Here is a 13,638-nt window from a genome sequence, read left to right as displayed (position 1 = left end):
CAGGGAAAAATGTAATGAAATAGAACAAGGGCAAGTGTAGAGTCTTGAATCTGGGCAGGAACAACCCCAGGTTCCAGTATAAGTTGGGGAATGACCTATTAGAGAGCAGTGTAGGGGAAAGGGACCTGGGGGTCCTGGGGACAGCAGGGTGAGCATGAGCCAGCACTGGGCCCTTGTGGCCAGGAAGGCCAATGGTACCTGGGGTGGGTTAGAAGGGGGTGGTCAGTAGGTCAGAGAGGTTCTCCTGCCCCTCTGCTCTGCCCTGGGGAGACCACACCTGGAATATTGTGTCCAGTTGTGGCCCCTCAGTTCCAGAAGGACAGGGAACTGCTGCAGAGAGTCCAGCGCAGCCACCAAGATGCTGGAGGGAGTGGAGCATCTCCCGTGTGAGGAAAGGCTGAGGGAGCTGGGGCTCTGGAGCTGGAGAAGAGGAGACTGAGGGGGGACTCATTCCTGGGGATCAATATGGGAAGGGGGAGTGTCAGGAGGATGGAGCCAGGCTCTTCTTGGTGACAACCAATGGTAGGACAAAGGGCAATGGGTTCAAACTGGACTTAAATTTGAGAAGAAACTTGTTCCTGGTGAGGGTGTCAGAGCCTGGCCCAGGCTGCCCAGGGAGGTTGTGGAGTCTCCTTCTCTGCAGACATTCAAACCCGCCTGGACACCTTCCTGTGGAACCTCAGCTGGGTGTTCCTGCTCCGTGGGGGGACTGACCTGGATGAGCTTTCCAGGTCCCTTCCAACCCCTGACATTCTGGGATTCTGTGATTCTTTCAAAGGAATCAAAGCATCCTCAAGCATTTCACTAAAAGGATGATGAGGGCAGAGCAGGGGGAAAAAAAAAAAAAGATAAAGGCCGGTTTTGAAGACTTGAGGGGTGGCATAGGTCAACAAAATAAGAGATGTTATCTGCTCTTTACTGCTGACAAGAACCATGCCTAGAACTGCTTTTCAGCGCTGTAAACATTGCAGTTAAGCCATCAGAGACTGTGCACCCGGAGCTACGCTGGCCCAAAGCCAAACAGTTGCCAGTTTTGCTTCGGCTGCAAAAATTTTCACACAGTTTCAGCATGCATCTGTCACTGTTGTACCCAGCCAGCATCCCTCACGCCAGACAATTACACTTACATCAGGCACTTGCAGGGAAATAAAGTCGTTACAAGAGAATAATGCTGGAGGAGCAGCAGCTCCTGCTTTGGAAAATGGTGGTTAACTGTTGCTTGGGCATTTCTGTTGCACCAAAGTGCAAATTCCCATGGAAGAGCCAGAAATAAGAAAAAAAACCCAATATTCCCACTTTTGCGTGCTTGTTTGAACACCTGGCTCTGTTAAAAATCAGTCTGGAGGTCTCAATGGACCTTATGCTGAAAAGCAGGGCTGCAAAGCTGAAGGTGGATAACAAGGCTACCCTAATATCCTTAGTCTGAAGGTTTTATTGCAAATTAAAGACAGGACATTTCTTCTCAAGCTCAAAATGACCATCTCTGCCCTATGCTATGTACTTTCTGCTTCATGCAATGGTGTTGGCTTGGCAGATGTTGCTGATGGGCAATGAGGCCGAGGAAGGTGATGGCTCCCACGGCACCGAGTCCCTACAGGGATGAGCTTCATAGGGGGAGGAATCGGGAGAAGTGGGCAATGCAAAAGGGAGAAAGCACTAAATTGTTCCAAATTTTTCTCCCTGTGCTTCCTCAAAAATGCCACGACAGCCCTGGAAAGTGGTAGCAAAGTGCTATGTGGAGATTGTTATATTTTATAATGGGCCACAAAAGGGTCAGTTATCAGGTAAGTGCATGGATTCGGAAGCATCTGGTCCAATTAAACGACAAATGGTGAGAGTTCTGGAATTACCCTGTGTCCCAAGAACAGGTTTCCAGGAGCCATCCAGGACAGGGATCCCTGGCAGGCAAATACTTGGGATGAACAAAAATATCCAAACTGCTCAGGTATCTGTTTGCTCAATCAACATCTCAGTGAGAAGGGATTGTGCAGCTGTGTTACAGCCACTTCTACCAGAGGAAGAGAAAAAGAGAAAGAAAAAATAAAGGATGCAACATAATCCGACATTGTACTTAGCTTTTAAGATATCAAAAAGGAATTGGTCTGGCTCTTGCCAACCAGACAGCCTTTGAAATGAATGGAGCTGTGTTCAGTACACTTATCCTCTTAATGAGGACGAATTCTGGCAGTTTACCCTTAGGTAAAGAGGAAAAAAGCTTGCACTGTCAGCTTGATGCACTCTTGAAAGAAAAATCAAGCTCCCATCTTATCTAAACCTGGGGTAATTTTACACATTCATCACTTGCCAGCCGTTGAAGCGCGTTGCTTTTCACCAGGAGCTGTGCCTGATCAGGTCAAGGGAAGGATCCAGCAGATATTGCCAGGAGTTTGGCAGGTGGAGAGGAACAAGAGGAGGATTATCCAGCAAGGCAGGCAGTGGCTCCCCTATGTGACCCCCTCTGATGGGCATTAAATGGCTCTTTTCTTTCTATTTCTCCCCAAGGAGAAATCCAAGGCAGCCCCTTGCTCCCAGCCCACACTGACCTATCCATAATGGTTGCTCCAACTAAATAAGTGACTTATTTTGCTCTGGCTAAATAAGCCACTTGCTTGCTTCTACTAAAGTGATCATAATTGAAATACCTAACAGATTTTTTAAAATCATACACAACATTATTTGGTAATACATTCCTCTGCTTCCTATTGATGCGAGATCTATTTTAGCTTTATGGTTCACTCAAAGAGTTTCCCTCTGGATGGAAGTTCCACCGAATTCAACAACTGTAGAAACGCTGAATAAAGGCAGCTTTTGCCTTGAAAACAGAGAAGATCCTCAATGCCTGGTAAATTACCAGTTACCTTAATGTTTAGTAGCAGCTGGAAACATTTAATAAGACACATTGCAAACCTCACAGCAGGCAAATGCAATCATTTTTGGTGCAGGCATATCTACTTGACAGCATGGCAGAAGCTAGTTAGCCGCACAATTACAGAAAGAAAGAGCCAGCACAGCTTTGCTGTTACCCACAGGCAAAGAGACTCAGTCAATAAAACCAATCCCCGTCCCCCAGGAACTATTCTGCTAAAGAGTCATCCGGCTCCTGCTATTTAAAAATCTCTGCTGGTAGGAGAACTGCCAGAATTAACAATCGATGTTCTAAATCGAGCTCAGTATCACCGGCGCAATCATGGTTTTTATTACAGGAGCATCAGAGAATTAAAAATATCCAGCCCCGTGGCAGGTTTGGGTGGAGGATGAAAGGCAGGAGGACCTGAAACCAGGATCACCATGGGACGGGGGGCAGTGTCCCCTACCCCGTGACAGTAGCTTTTGTCATGGCAACTGAGTGCAAAATGCACAACTGCAGCTTTTTCTCTGAGCATCCTTTAAGTGAGACAGCTACTTAATCAGTGGATTTTTGGCATGAAAACAGAAGAGTTTTAGACCGGCACATACGTGAGCATTTTATTCTCATGATAAGACAGACCCATGTTGCACCAGGTTTCCAATATCCACTGACTCTGCAGCTGGATGTTTTAGAACTCAAGTATCTTCTCTCTGCATGAGCAGGTTCCCCTCTGCCATAAAGCTACGTTGCATAAAATTGTGCTGTCCGTTTTGTCGCAAACTAGGAAAAAAGCAGAGATACGATGCACGCGGGGAAAGCAGAGAGAAAAAAGCAGAGATGCAGCACAAACTGGGAAAGCACAATTTTGCAATGTGCCCATCAACAGTTCCTCCCGCCCTTCCACTTCTCACCTGCCAAAGCCTTTGCTTTAGAACCATGACTTAGTTTTCACAAGCTCAGCTGCCAACATGGGAAATCATAGACTCATAGTATTATTTTGGTTAGAAGAGACTCTTAAGACCATTGAGTCAAACCATAAGCTGACTCTGGCACTAACCCGTGTCCCTAAGAGCCTCAACTATACATCTTTTAAACACCTCCAGGTGTTAGGCTGAGCTAAGATACGGGGTTCCTAGGTAATGAATTTCAAGAATTTTAGCACTGCTGGTGAAACACACCTTACTGTTGCTCCAGTGCGAGTAATAGAGCCTCCAGAAGTCAAACAGTCAAAGTTTCCCCCTTTCTGGAGAGAGTCAAGTCCCACACGGAGCACAGATCAATGGGTGATGGTCGAAGCTTCACGCATGAGAAGTTCTGGTACATTGTCCCAATGCCACCCTGAGCATTTACAACTTTTGTGATGTATCTTTTGTCCCACACTTGGAACATGGTTTCATCAGGATGCTTTTCCAGCAGCATTTCCACCAGATAAATACTTCCCAATGCCCTTGAAGAGCACCCAGAACATGGGCATGGGACACACGCTGGTCTGGAAGGGAACATTCCTGCAGAAAAGTCCCAAAAGAACCCCCATCTAGTAAAAAATACTGCAAGGACAGAAACAGATCTTTTATCCTCAGTTAAGTGTCCCCTTTCTGGACAATTTTTATCAGTGCTTCTCATTCAGTCTTCAAAAGATTAGGCACACACTAATATTCATTTTTCAGGCATCATCCCATCTCTCTCCTGTCCACTCATTTATCTTTTAAAACCAATCTAGGTAAGAATTGCAATGGTGTTCAATGAGGATCTCTTCGGATTTTTTTGGAGAGGATATTGTGGATGCAAACCTTCCCAAAATTAGCTTAGGTCAGTGTCAAAACTTAGTTCAAAGAGAAAAGGTCTGTTTATAACAGACACACACACCAGGGCTCTCTGATAGATCACAGCTTGCTCTTCCTTTTTAAATATCATTTTATATTTTTTTAAATAAAGCAGCTGCAAATCCTTGAACATTTTGAACAACTTAAAACTCAGCTTTTTATGCAACAGGATATAGGTGGTGGTGATAAATATTTCTGTATTTAATCCTGATGCCATCAGTTATCTCAGAGCAATGAACTCCAGGCTTCTGCTGCTGGAGGAGCAGTTACCTGCAGTGGTCAAACCACATCAAAATCACCTCTTGCAAGAAAAAGAACTGAAAAATAAGGAAATCGAATCCCACAAACCAGCATTCTCAGCAGTAATTCAGGACATTGAGCTATCCTGCCCTGCTCAGCCCGTTGGGTCAAACAGCTGGTTCTGCTCCTGGGCCTTGGAAGAGGCTTTTGCTGGAAAACAAGGGGGATGCTCCGAGCTGCTCATGAACCACTTTCCTCCTGGTTATTCGCCTCGGGAACCATCAGAGGGCAGCAGCCCCCTTCCCAGCTTTGCCTGGGCTTCTTTCTTTCCTTTTCTGTTCTGTTTTCCTTCGAAGGGGAGAGTGAAAAAGAGAGGGAGGGAAAGAGAACTGTCTGAACTACACATGCAAAGACAACACTGTATTTCACCTTCTTCTCTGAGACACAAACCCAAACAAAAGCAGAAAGGCACAACACCAAAAACAAACAAACAACCCAAAACAACCCGCAAACAACAAACCAAAAATCACAAAAAGCATTACTCAATCTGCACGTTAATTTTAAGTGCTCTAATTAACACCCCAACTCTATGGGCATCCTGGAAATGAGCACGAGAGGTACAGCATGGAGAGGTGGGTTGCTTGGGCATCCACTGGAAAAGTCTTTATTGGTTTGTCCCCAATACGAGGAGACATAAATTACTAAAACAACAAACCCCCAACCCCTCAGAATCAACAGCAAAACCCAAACACACACAAGAAAACCCCAAAGGCAAGAGTAGATGATGTTCAAAGCCACTTTAACCATAGCTGCTGGTGTGGATGCTAAAGAGCTACCAAAGTTATCGATTAATAATGATTAGAAATACAGACTCAGAGAGAAAATGGGGTTTCATACACTCCCAGTCTTCAGAGTCAGGGTAAACATGTTGTGTTTTGCAAAGGTTACCAAGACAACCTTCACTGGTATTTCTTGATCAATAGGGTATGAGCAAAAACTTTGTCCCAAATAACAATAACACACTATGGCTCAAAATTATTTTCTAAATGTAGTTAATTATCTCTCAGATATAGGGAAGAGAGAATACGTCCCTGGCAATGGGCTGGGTGCTTTCTCCCATTCTTCACCCAAGACTTTAAAGAAAAGGAAGACAAACCCTCTTTTCGTGTCAAAAGCTGGTATTTTTAACCCGATCGCCACCTGCATACACAATGGAAGCAGGTTTTGCAGCTTCAAATATGCTCTGACACTAAAAATATTTTTTGCAGAGGTGAAATAAGTATTTTGGAATGAATACTGCCAATTTTTGCACTCCGGATTTCTGTACGATGAAACAAACTGATTGAGAAAAAAATCCTAGGAAAACACAGGGTGATTGTGGAGATTAATGGCACTCTTCAGTATTATTTGTCATCTAAATCTACAAACTAAAGCCTCTGAAAAAGCATCAAAGTGAATATTAGTATATTCAGATTTAAGCTTCTAAGGCAAAGAGCAATTCTACAAGTCAGCAGTGCAGAAGAAAGTTGTGCACAATTAAAAGTGAACTTCATTCAACAACAAACATCAATGTAGGAAGATATCGATGCACATTAGAGTTATATTACTCTGCCATTTGTATTTTTAAGTACTATAGTATTCTTTTCCAATAGAGAAATGCCTGCTTTTCTTAGAAAGTGATAAAAAAACCCCAAAAATCAAAGTTCAATTTTCAACGCTTTAAAAATTCTCTAAAACTATCCCAAAAGAAGAGATCATTGGTTGGAACCATCACCAGCACTTATCCTCTGGTCTTTGGTTTGGTTAAGCAGGTGATCAAGTCAAATACTTTTCCATGTTTCCAAATTTTCTGACCACCTCCGAGATTCATCTGATGATTTTTCCTTGCGATTATCTCTGCTGTATGTATATAATTCTGATGCCATGCATTAATTCTTGCGTAATATCATATAAAGGAACAATTTACCCTAGAACACATTACTTGAGAAAATTCTTCATGATGACCTTGATATAATTAAAGAAGATGGGTTAAACTCTCTTACATTTACATTTTCCCTAGTCAAAGAATTTTTTAAAAACCTAACAAAAAAACCCCCATTTATTTTCATTTATATTTTCACATGTTAAGGATCAGATTCATCTCCTTTTTCTCCCATCTGCCAAACATGAATATTTGAGAAGAAAAGTGTCCTTCAATGTAGAGAAACTGAAGTGACTGGAAATGCCCACAGACTTCTGCAGCAAAGGGCAAATACATCAATGTGCTGGTGCTTGGTTTGTCTACAGCCCCAAGGAAGCTGTCAGTGCTAATAAGCCACTGAAAGATGGATGATATCCTAATTATAGGAACTTCAAAGAAAATCACTAATTATAATAAAACTACAGCTTAATTTCCTAAGGACTTTGGGTTTCAGTCTAAACATCTGCCTATGCTATATATATAGCATTTCTGGCCTCATTACTGAATCTGAGGATTTCATATATGAGAAGTCATGGCAAGGATAAGGGGGAAAAAAAAGGCATTTCATATAAAGTGCCAAGAAATTATGGGTTCGTATTCAGTCACCTGAAGAAAATCAGCAAATCTAGTGAATTCTTTTATTGCACCATTGCCAAATGCTTTAACAGAAAGTGTTTTAACAGCAGCTTTTGGCAACAACTTCCCAGCTAGAAGAGTCAATAACCAGGAAAACAGGCAAACTTCAAAGAGAAGAGACAACAGGGCAGTAGAGTCAACAAGGCCAATGTAGAATTACGTGATTTACACTACAGAAAGTGTTTCCTAAAATGGTACGTAGCTATCCATGTGAGTTTATATTTAGATGCTCTCTGCTGAGCTTGGACTTCTGTTGTCTGGGGTTTTCCTTGCACCTCACCATGAAAAACACTGCAATATATTAATAAAATGAAGCCGTGTCCCAGGGCCAGCCCTTGAGTTTGGAGAAGCCTTGAGACATCACGTTAGATGATCCACGAAACCGCAAGTAAATTCTGTGAACATAAATGCACAATATACAACTCACAGAATCAGCAGCACAGTAGAGCAAATCGTGCACCTCATTATACTTGTGTTCGGACTAACGAAGATCACATTGTCCAGATTTTATGGAATCTTCCTAGATTTCCAAGAAGACTTTACAAAGTTTCTCAGCTCAAACATTTAAGGAAGTCACATAGCTCTGGGATAAGGGAGGGTCTGGCCCTGATAACATATGTAAGGCAGGAAAACTATGGTGGGAGTTAGTGATCGGATCTTGCAAAGGATGGAGATCACTGTTACTGTTCCACAGGGACATGTGCTGTTCGGAATAGGAACATACTGAGGGAGAATTGATGCAGACTTGAAAAGCATCCCTGTTCACATTTGAAATTCTATACATTGAGTTGACTCAGACTGAAACATGATGATTTTTTGGCTCAGTGCTCATCAGCTCTCAGAAAAGCTGATCAAGTGTTGGGCACAGAAATAAAGACTAATAAAGGAAAAGACCAGAGACGACAGTATAATCCAAAGTGTTCAGAGGTGTGATGAAGGCAGCTGAAGGACTGCACAGGGAAGCTTGTTGAACCCAACATAGTGAGAGACTGAAGAAAGGTACAGCAGGATCTAATTATCCACAAAGAGTCAGTGTTGTCTTACAGGACTAACACAACTTTAAAGAATAAAGTTCCGTGACATACACACCTCTAATTAGCATCTACGCAGACATTAGCGTGTATATTTTTGTTCTTCTTTTAAAACAAATAATAAATCCTATTCAAAGTAAAGGCAAGTGGATAATACATGCAAATTATTGGTCTATGTACACTATTATTCTGTGCAATAAGGACTACAACCTGCACTGGAGCAAATCGAGAAGATCGTCCTGTCAACACACAAGGTAAATGTAATAAGATGACAACTTAAAATTTGTCACCAAGGCAATAGATGAACTTTTCCAAGATTCCATTATCCTGCCCCTCAAAAAAACCTGCAACTGAACAAACAGAAGGGCTGGCAAAGCACACAGATGGTGCACACGGAGCCGCTGAGCATGTCTCAGGGTACCTGTCCACATAGGAACCTCCCACTACCGCATCATCTCTAACTTGGCAGCAGCTCAATTAATCACTTGCCAGCATTTTAAGCTGCCTTTTCAAGCCTCTTCCTAAACCTTAACGTGACTTTTAATTCTTTCCAGCAGAAGCACATGACAGCGCAGTGATCAAAAACTTCCTTTCCCAGAGGGTGAGCTGCTCTATCTTTCTGTATGGGGAACAACAGTTCTGCTGGATTTATGCAAAATAATAGAAAATAATCAAGAACGGGAACTTCCATTGACTCGAGCGGGCTTTGGATCAAGTTTTGAACAAATTAAGATGACAATAATGGAGATCTTTTCATGTTTATCCTGTAAGGGGAAACTGATGAGGATTAAAATATCCTCACTGATCTCAACTTCCTTTCCCCACCTCCATGTAAAGAGAAGGTAACATAGATGAGAGAGCACCAAGGGCAATTTTGGAATCAACCACCAAGTTCTACGGACACTTTTGCATCTTTTGGAGGAAGCAAACAAAAATCAAAACAAATCCAAGCAAACCTACATTGACCTAATCAAACGATACTGATAATCGAGCAGCTTTGCATACACATCACATGAAATTGTTCCTGCAGTACTGATAAACTGCTGAATAAAAAAGCACAAGTGCTTAACTGCAGCAATTAATAAATGAGTTAGAGCAGTACCATCCTTGAAAACCTGTAAGCAAAACTATAAACATTGAAAATTAACCACAGTCAATATCTTCACTAATATTTATACGTAACTGACTATTATCAGAGCTAGGTATCTGTTGCACTATAAATATTCTGGGACTATCCCAAAAGACCCATTTGTTTAGAAGATCACAGCGTGGCCATTCTCAGAAATGACAGGCAATGAAGATCAGACGTGCTCATGAGGCTCTTACAATAAAACTTGAACGCATCACATCTCCAGAAGGGCTGGGCAGAAGACGTTTGCAGACACTTTTATTGGGTTGTCTTCTCCATCCCTTCCCTCTTAATAAGAGAAACAAACAACAAATCCCCTCTATTTCTTAATTTCCCAGCTTGATCATTTTTCTACAGCTCAGTCATGAAAACACATTCAATGCAGCATGATGAAACCAATATATAAACTGCATTTATCAGTCAGTTTTTCTCTCTGTTTTCAAGTAACCTCTGCCTTTTTTTGATGAGACTGAAATGTGAGCAATGCCACAGCCATTGTTACCTGGCCATAACAGAAAAAAAAGACAATGTATTGCCACAGAACCATTAAATCCTTGCAGGATGACCTGTTATGGTTGTAAAACAAAACACATTTCAGTGCTGAGTGAGCGAGACTGAAACCTGCCCATCTCCTTTCTCAGCAGAGATGACTCACAGTTTTAAGAAGCAAATCTCCATTTCCCGGTAGGTGGCTAAGTCTGGAATCTCACAAACACCCCGAATTGAAAGAATTTCAGATAAGGGCTTAATTTTCTTTCAGTTTTGCACATGTGTGATCTCTACCCTTTGGTGTGTGGTGATGTCTTTGCTTTTATGTCTAAATCAGAGACGAAGAGCTTGTGGTTCAGGCTGTGGTCAAGGTCTGGGAAATGCAGGAACCACAGATGCCATCACTGTTCTGCCACCTGGTGCAAAACTTCCAGGGCCAAGACTGATGATTTTAAGACGATGGTCCTGAATTTATCAACATTACAGTCATAGGAATTCACCTCTATTTTCAAACAAGCGGTTTAGGTGCTCAGTTCACAGACCATGGTCTCTTTGGAGAACTGGAATTGTTCTGTAAGTAGGTGAAACATCTTCCACAGGCTTTGAACTCTGTGGAAAGCTGCAGGTCCTGTTCTCACCCATCCCTCATCACACTGCACCCAGCTACCTTCCAGTATATATTAGACAATGCTTTAGCCTTTGTGATGTAAAATAAAAAGCCCTGATATTATCTACAAAAAATGTCAATGGCTTGTTTCCTGACTCCACATTTGGTGGAAAAGCAGCTCCGAGGTACATGGAGCAGCTGGGCTGCAACCTTCACACCAGTGTTTTAATGGGATGTTTTACCAGCAAGCTGGAAGTAAGAAAAAACCCCACAAATATACAACTTTTAAGAATAAACCCATGTATTTATCAGATTTAACACTCTGTCTGCAGGGGAGGAACAACAGCAAAAGGGGCTAAATGAAGAGGGTCATGATATATACTGCAGGTTATGTGTTAGCTTTGATGCTACTGTCAAATCCCCAACCAGCAAAGGGGAATAAACAAAACACGCACAAAACCAGAAACCACACTGAATTATCCACAAGCATAAACTTGCTGCTGGCTGCGGATGACTATAAAGTCAGAGCAACTTGGTAAAACACCTCTCAAGTAGCAGTTTCTAGTTTCTAAGTAAGGTTTCTCAGCCCGTAAAGTGCTGTTTTCCAAGCACGGCATGTTACCTGCAATACAGCTGTAGAGGCAGACAAGAAGAAAATGGACAATTCATATTCATCCATCTTCATCTGTCTTTCAAGAATATGAGAAGATAAGTTTGGCCCCATGTCACAGCACTGGCCTTTGCTCACTGATACCATCTTGGTAGTTACTTATCACCATCTCCCCCTTCACTCTGCTTCCCTCAGTCCTGGCCTCATAAGTTGAGACACGCTCAAGTGACCATAGTTGCCATATTTTGAACTAAGCTTGGTTTATTTTTCCAACAATTTACTAGAAATGAAATTTTACACACACAGGGATAGAATTCAAATAATATTTAATGGACACATCAGTTAAGTTTTAAATGCTATGTGCAGTCGCTTCTGCTACAAATATCACAGTGCTCCCTGCAGATCAAAACTGCTGCACAGTATATTGGATTTTAATAGTACCTCTAGGTTTAATATGAGATAATGAATGAAATATGCCCACAGATGTTAAAGTGTCCTGCGAGCAAGTGTGCATTCAAATTATTGCATTGCAGCCAGAGGGCAACTAATGTTAATCTGGAAATAATTCCCACTGTTGAAAGCAAAGAAAAAGGAGGTTACTGAAAAGGATCTGGAGCTTCTGATTAATTCTTGGGTGATTATTCAGACTTTTTGTTTTTATGAAACCCAAGCTGAAAACACTTTTAGGTGGCTTATTGCGAAGCAGCACAGCTAGTGCAGGTAAAGCTGGTAGGAAGCTGTGAGTTATAAGACAGTATCAAAGTCCTCAGCCAAAGAGGAGTGCAGCAGGTACATGAAGTCGGTGTAAGAAAGGAGCTGAACAGGGCAGCATCTTCTGCTTTCCCTCTAAATATTTTTAAAAAAGACTCAGGGAACAGACCATTGACCTTTTCTGTAGATAATACTCTTATTCCTCTTTGGAGAAAAGAGGATGTCATCGCTTATTCCAATAAATGTTCCCTGGCATGGACTTGCAAGAATAAACCCCAGAGTTTTCTTTCAACATTTATATTGATTTATTACGTGTGTCCAAAATAATTTCAAGAGCAAATTTTTCTCTGGGAAGCTAGCAAGCCTGCCCTCTTTCACATATACATCATTACCTGGTAATTCTGAAAAGCAAAGCCATCTTATGTATAGACAAACATACAGTGTGCATGTGGACTATTGTCCAAGATCAATTTCAAGACTAAATACATTCATCCAAAAGTCATAAAGCATCTTAAAGATGGATTCAGTCTGTGAGGTTTTCCTCTCTTATAAATCTCCAGCAGCTGTAGCTGCTTGTTAGCATTCATTAAGACCAAGAGCACTCTTGTTCTCATCTGTGAAACAGCTTGAAGCCCAAGGATGGTTTGATTTCCCCAGGTTGAAAGAAAAGATCCCTCTGATCTGATAGAGTAGTGGAACTGATTTAATTACGACTGAAAAAAAACCAAAAACCACAACACATTTTCAACATTTATGAGTTAGATTTCACAGCACACCAAACTAAGATTTATATATATAAATGTGGGACATATCTATGGATGTACTTAAACATGCTGAGATGGTGCAGCAAGTGCTGCTTTTGTCCAGGGGTCGTCTCCTGCCCCAGCAACAGGTGATTTGCTGATCAAGGATGGGGAATTTGCCTGCAGGGATGCTACTTCCTCCAAATCCCTTTTAGAGGAAGATATTGAAGCCGGTACATTCCTTAATTGAAATGGCAGGCAAGTCTTATGTTGAAAGTCTAACAACTAAAAGGACTCAATTTGTCAGTGTCAGGATAGGGCAGTGATCTTCTTTCCCCTTTGAGCAGCAAAAACCTTCCGGCACCTAATGGTGCCCAAGACATGATCAGATGGAAAGAGTCTCTCAATCAAAACAAGACCCACTTGCGGAAAAAAGTAGTGGGTTTAGGCCAAAATCTGGCTAATACAATATGAAAAAATATTACGGGTAGTATTAAATATTTCCAACAGGCTCATGAACTAGTAAATGGTGCACAACTACAACAAAAAAGTTTGGGTTGAATTCTGGTTTTCCCAGTATTCAAAGTTCTAGGCTTGTAAGCCTTACAATGTGTTTATTCTGCCCCAAATTGTTTCCTGTTTCATTTCTCACATATCCAGCTTCTCTGCAAATCTAAACACCTGGACTTTGAATTAACCTACAGCAGATTGCCATTAGACCCTGTTTTTTCCCCTGGCTTATCTTTGGGACAGACTATTCAGAGTACATTGATCCTCTATCAGCTGTGTGACTGCCTTGCTCTGATTGCAC

Source organism: Patagioenas fasciata, chromosome 8, assembly GCF_037038585.1.
Source record: "Patagioenas fasciata isolate bPatFas1 chromosome 8, bPatFas1.hap1, whole genome shotgun sequence".
In the NCBI taxonomy this organism is placed as follows: domain Eukaryota; kingdom Metazoa; phylum Chordata; class Aves; order Columbiformes; family Columbidae; genus Patagioenas; species Patagioenas fasciata.
The sequence above is the reverse complement of the archived record's forward strand: the minus strand, read 5'-3'. Positions refer to the sequence as shown.